Source organism: Lucilia sericata, unplaced genomic scaffold, assembly GCF_015586225.1.
Source record: "Lucilia sericata isolate MDLA Ls3-8-SP2 unplaced genomic scaffold, ASM1558622v1 Contig001035F_arrow, whole genome shotgun sequence".
NCBI classification, from domain to species: Eukaryota; Metazoa; Arthropoda; class Insecta; order Diptera; family Calliphoridae; genus Lucilia; species Lucilia sericata.
The window spans coordinates 71,025-78,399 of NW_023995016.1; positions in this window are offsets into that span (position 1 = coordinate 71,025).

A 7,375-nucleotide genomic window follows, 5' to 3' on the forward strand; every position below is an offset into this window, starting at 1 on the left:
AATTTAGGCAGAAAATCTTGTTCTAAAATATAACAGTGAGAGAGTTTTTGATTAATTATCACAATATAAATTTATGGCCGGCGGATATTCATACCGCTAAATGGGTTTATACGTTTAATAATTAAGCTGAAAAATATTTTCATTTGTTATGATGTAGTTTACACCATAGTCGACCTAGATTCGAAAACACACTCACAAAATGTTCACGCTTATTTCTGCTTTTGTTTATAAAAAATATTTTTCTCGGGAGAAAAATTATATTTTGTTATTGTAGCGCTCAAATTTTTTATTGAATTTTTCATATTATTTTGTTATATTATTTTATATGAGATATAACATAAACGGTAAATTAAAGTCTCGGCATGTTTCCTAACGGTTTGGAAAAGCAATCGTGTGTGCTTTTAAGTAATTTTTCGAATATTTCCAATATGTCGATTTTCCAATAATTATAATAGTAATAACATTTCAAAAATTAATATTTCAATAATGACAAATTGTAATTAAAAGAAATAAAGAAAAATCGGTGTGCCATTCGAACATAATTATTAAATAAATATATTAGAGTACAACAAGAAAATTCATGTGTTTATTTCGAAATAAAAAATATTTATATATACAAACATCTAAAAATAGCTCCCAAGTGTCTATAATAAACCAATGAAACAAAAAAACAACATTTTATAAATTATTTTTAAAAAGTTAAATCCATAAAGTTATACATGAATATTCATATAAATATATTTAAAATAAATTATACTTATATGTGTATATATATATATATGTGTGTGTGTTATTAAAAGAATAAATAAAGTAGTTACATACTTTTGATAACATTTTAATAACTGAAATGCCTTTTGGGGAATTTTTCTCCCGCTAAATGGTAAGAAAAGCGAATTATGTGTGATGTAAAGGAAAATTCAGAAATTGAATGTCAAGATCTTTCCTAGGAAAAAACTACTGTACAATTGTGTAAAGTGAATAAAGACTTAAACAAAAATCGATTCCTAAGCAATGCTTTTAGCGATTTTTTAATTTATTGACCCGAGGTTACCATGTTTGGGATAACGACCACTACCCACCATTATAACTACGAAGCCATGCAAATGATAATTAATTAATGAACACCTACAGTGTCTCTCATAAGTATTCGAATTTAATGTATTATGAAAACAGACATCATTTTATAATAGATTTTGTGGAAAAAATAAATAAATAAATAAATTATGTTGTCCAGACAGTCCTTAAATTTTATATCACATTTTAAAAAATAAAAAAAAAACAAGTTAGAGTGCTATATTCGGCTATGTCGAATCTTAAATACCTTCCACCAGCAAGCAAATTTTTTTAAACCCATTTAACTATATAATCTTTAGATAACTTTTCAAAATTTTTGTTTCCGTATTGAGGGTACCAATATTTATGCACTAATTTTAATTAACTAACTAACTAATTTTAATTAGGTCCAGATAAATTTATATTAATAGGCCAGTTCGAAAATATTTTAATAGAATAATTTATCTATACACAGAACATACTCATTTTAAATTTTATCCGGATATAATCATCTAATAACGAATTAAGTGGTATTAAGTGATTTTCATAAGTATACCTTCTGAACTGATCCAAATAAAACGGCGATATCGCCCCATCCATGGGTAAATACGCCATGAGGATGGGGTTGTTTTATATTTTAATTCATTAAGCCAGATATTTATTGTTTATTTCACAACTTAACAAAAAAAATTAAAACAAATTATTATTGATTTTTTCTATATTTTAAGCAAATTTTGTTCTACATCACAAGCATTACATATATTTGGCGAATGCGACCCACGGGCAGTTCTGGGGTTTAGTTTAAATTTTTAAATTGTTTTTCGGAAGTGGACCTTATATGGGAGCTATGACCAATTATGAGTGACTCATATAAAGACAAAACATATTTGTGTCAAATTTTATCAAGATAGCTTTATTTGACAATGAAATATGTGCTTTTAAGTGATTTTCGGAAGTGGGACTTATATGGGAGCTATGGTCAATAATGGACCGATCCGTAAAAAGTTTGGTGGAATGATTTAAATGTACACAAAACACATTTGTGTCGAATTTTATCCCGATAGCTTTGGAATTCAATGAAATATATGCGTTTGAGTGATTATCGGAAGTGGACCTTATATGGGAGCTATGACCAATTATGGGCCTATCCGGAAAAAATTTCGTAGAGTGATTCATAGTTAGAATAAACTGTGTAGAATTTTATCATGATAGCTTTATTTGACAATGAAATATGAGCTTTTAAATGATTTTCGGAAGTGGGCATGGTATGGGAGCTATGATCAATAATGGACCGATCCGTAACAAATTTGATAGAATGATTTGTATGTACACAAAACATATTCAACTCAAAACTCAAAACATTATCACAATAGCTTTATTCATCAATGAAATATGTGCGTTTAGGTGATTTTCGGAAGTGGACCTTATATGGGAGCTATGACCAATTGTGGACCGACTAAGATCTACGTTGACTGTATGATTTCTGTTCATATTATATTTGTATGTACAAAATTTTGTGTTGATACCGATATATTTGAGGGAATTATTAACGATAAAATAATTTTCGTGAATATATACCTTTGTATGGGGGCTATGGGAAATATTGGATCGACTGTAAAGATTTTGAACATAATTGATCACTGCCCTGAAAAAATAATGTGTGACAAAGTTCATCGAAATATCTTTGGTAGTTTCTGAGAAAACTTCAAAAGAATTAGGAAAAAAACGTAACTTTTTACCTGTTGAGCCGATTTTGCTGAGTATCAATAATAAACTGCTTAGGATAATAACAAATATTTTGGGTAAATTTGGTTGATTTCCTTTGCTTATAGAGCGTTTTTTACACAGACAGACAGAGGGACATAGCTAAATCTAACTCAGAATTTCATAAGGACCCAGAATATATACTTAGATGAATATTTCTTGGTGTTACACACGGAACGACAAACTTATATATACCCTCTATCACCACTGATGGTGGTGGAGGGTATAATAAAGAAATAGTGAAAAGAGGTTTTATTAGCTTTATAACTAATTATATTCAATGGAAGTTTTTCCTGGGTAGAGTGCAAAATAAAACAAGTAAGAAATTACAGTCGGGCGAGGCCGACCATATAATACCCTACACCTGTTACAAAAATAAAATGTAAAACATTTAAGTTGAATTGTACCTTGTCTCAGATATACTTACGCTATTTATTGTTGAATAAAATTGTGGACATTTAAGTGAAATTTTGAAGGGGCCTTGTTGTAGGGGCTAGGCTCAAATAAGGCCCTATAATTATAAAATTCATGAGGGTTATTAAAGCTAGTATAGAACTTGGTTTTACAGCTTTTAGTTGAGATAGGAGTATAATATAAATAATTATGAGCGGGTTCAGTTGTATGGGGGCTAGGTGAAATAATGGAACGATGTTACCCATTTTCAATAGGCTTCGTCTCCGGTGCCATAGAAGATCATGTGCCAAATTTCATTGCATTGTCTCAAAAATTGCGACCTGTAGTTTGATTACAAGGTTTAAAAGCCATATTCGGGGGTTCAGTTGTATGGGGGCTAGGTGAAATAATGGACCGATCTTAACCATTTTCAATAGGCTTCGTTCCTGGGACAAATTTCATTGAATTATCTTCAAAATTGCGACCTGTAGTTTGATTATAAGGTTTACATGGACGGACGGAGCTAAATCGACTCAGAAAATGATTCTAAGCCGATTGGTATACTTTAAGGTGGGTATAGGACCAATATTATTGTGCGTTACAAACATCAGCACAAACCCAATATACCTTCCCCACTAAAATGGTGTAGGGTATAACAAGTAAGAAACCTGTTACAAAATTAAAATGTGATTTAGTTTTCATAATAAAGCATTTAAGTTGAATTGTACCTTGTCTCAGATGTACTTAAGCCATTTATTGTTGAATAAAATTGTGGATATTTAAGTCAAATATTGAAGGGGGCTTTGTATAGGGGCTATGGTCAAATGAGACCCTATAATTATAAAATTCATGAGAATCATAAATGCTAGTATAGAACTTGGTTTGCAGCTTTTTGTCGAGATACGAGTATATTAAACATAATTATGAAATTAAGAGCCTTATTCGGCGGGTTCAGTTGTATGGGGGCTAGGTGAAATAATAGACCGATGTTAACCATTTTCAATAGGCTTCGTCTCCGGTAACATAAAAGATCATGTGCCCAATTTCATTGAATTATCTTCAAAATTGCGACCTGTAGTTTGATTACAAGGTTTACATGGACGGACGGACTGACAGACGGACGGCCATAGCTAAATCGACTCAGAAAATGATTCCAAGCCGATTGGTATACTTTATAGGGCCAATATTATTCTGCGTTACAAACATCAGCACAAACCTAATATACCCTCTCCACTAAAGTGGTGTAGGGTATAACTATGCTCATTCATTTGAATAGTTTTGAAAAATATCGAAATAAATTTTCAAAAATATTTCTGTATTCCTTTCTCAATTTTGTGTATGAAAATATAAAACAAAACAATACATACAAGAATAAATAAAGCAAAAACTGTTCTGTCTTTTCGTACATGATTAAATGTACGTTTTTTAATTTATATACATGAACGTGAGTAATGAATGAATATTTCGTACTCCGCCAATTATTCCCTAAAGGGATAGATTTATAAGGTTACCGAATTTAACTTTTTTTACTCCCTAAACCTTCGAATTTTCAATCTCGTCTTAGTAAATCTATTTGGTGAGAGACCAATGTCGAAATTTATTAAAAGTGGTCTACTGCATCAAAATACACGTTGTCGGAAGTTTTTCGAACACTGTTGTCATAAGCGTGACAACAAATTAGTTAGTTGCACAAGTAAAAAATCTTTAAAAGCAACATAATAGACAATGTCTGTCGGTACACTCCCAGGAAAAACTTACATTGAAAAGTAATTACAGTACTTTTCGCTTATAGTCACAACCCTTAATTGTACACAAATAAACAAAATTTTTTGTATATGCCACAATGTGCTTATAAAGATAATCTTATAAATTAATTTTTTCTGAATATAAAAAAATTAAAAATTCACGTTTATTAAAGAAATAAACATTATTTTCATAAATTCATTACATTAAAAAATATTGTTTATATTATTTAAAACAAGTAAGAATGCTATATTCGGCTATGCCGAATCTTAAATACCCTGCTACTTTTTATTAAAACCCATTTAGTTATCTAATTATACCCTCCACCACCATCCGTGGTGATAAAGGGTATATATAAGTTTGTCATTCAGTGTGTAACACCAAAAATATTCATCTGAGACCCAACAAAGTATATATGTATATTCTGGGTCCTTATGAAATTCTGAGTCGATTTAGCTATGTCCGTCTGTCTGTCTGGTTAAACACGCTCACGTTAAAACTAAGCAAATGAAATCAACCAAATTCACTGAGAATATTCATTGTTTCCCTAAACAGTTTGGTATTGAAAATCAGCATAATCGGTTCATAGCTTAAAAAGTTATGAGTAAAAATTTCAGACTACCTCGAGAAAAAATAATTTTTTTTTCCTAATTCTTGAGTAGTTTTCTCAGAAACTACCAAAAATAATTCGACAAATTTTGTCACAGATTATTTTTTCCATCTATAGATTAATTATGTTTAAAATTGTAACAATCGATCCAAAATTTTCCATACCCCCAATACAAAGGTACATATTCCCGGAAATTAATTTATCGTTAATACTTCCTCAAATATATCGGTATCAACAAAAAATTTTGTACATATTGACATAATATGAACAAAAATCATACTACTGACTTATGTAGATCTGTGTCGGCCCACAATTGGTCATAGCTCCCATATAAGGTCCACTTTCGAAAATCACTTAAATGAACATATTTCATGGATAAATAAAGCTATCGGGATAAAATTCTACATGAGTATGTTTTGTGTATACATAAATCACTCTACGGAATTTTTCTCCGGGTCGGACCATAATTGGTCATAGCTCCCATATAAGGTCCACATCCGAAAATCACTTAAACGAGCTTAATTCATAGATGAATAAAGCTATCTGGATAAAATTCGACATGAATGTGTTTTATGTATATATGAAGTACACTACGAAATTTTTTCCGGATCGGTCCATAATCGGTCATAGCTCCCATATAAGGTCCACATCCGAAAATCACTTAAGTGCGCATAATTCATTGATAAATAAAGCTATCAGGGTAGACCTCGAGGTGAATATGTTTTGTAGATGGATATAAATCATTTAGTGAATTTTTTTCCGGATCAGTCCACAATTGATACTAGCTCCCATATAAGGTCCACATCCTAAAATCATTTAAACAAGCTTAATTCATTGATAAATAAACTATCGGAATAAAATTCGACAAGAATATGTTTTGTGTATATATGAATTAGTTTACCAATTTTTTTTCGGATCGGTTCATAATTGGTCATATCTCCCATAAGTTATTATCGGATGTGGATCTTACATCCGATAATAACTTAAATGCGCATAATTCATTGATAAATAAAGCTATCGGGGTAAAACTCGATGTGAATTTGTTTTGTGTATATATATATATATACATCATTCTTGAAAATTTTCCACATCGGTCCATAATTGGTTACAGCTTCCATATAAGGATTTTTTTCAGTATCGGTCCATAACTAGCTCCCACATAAGGTTCACTTCTGAAAACCACCTCATTCCACATAAATATACCCTCCACAAACATCAGTGGTGATAGAGGGTAAATATAAGTTTATCATTCCGTGTGTAACACCAAGAAATATTCATCTGAGACCCAACAAAGTATATATATTCTGGGTCCTTATCAAATTCTGAGTCGATTTAGCTTTGTCCGTCTGTCTGCCTAAAACATGCTCACGTTAAAACTAAGCAAAAGAAATAAAAAATTCACCAAAAAAATTCACTGTTGTCCTAATCAGTTTCGTATTGAAAATCAGCAAAATAGGTTCACAACTTTAAAAGTTATGAGTTAAAATTTCAGACTATCTCGAAAAAATTCTTAAAACGTTTTCTCAGAAACTAAAGAAGATAATTCTATGAATTTTGTCCCACATTATATTTTTATCCAGGGATAAATTATGTTGAAAATAAAAATAATCGATTTAGAATTTTCCATAGCCCCCATACAAATGTATACATATATTCCCGAAAATTAGTTTATCATTAATAACTCCCTCAACAAAAAATTTTGTACATGCAAATATAATATGAACAGAAATCATGCTATCAACGTAGATCTCAGTAGGTCCACAATTGGTCATAGCTCCCATACAAGGTTCACTTTCGAAAATTACCTAAACG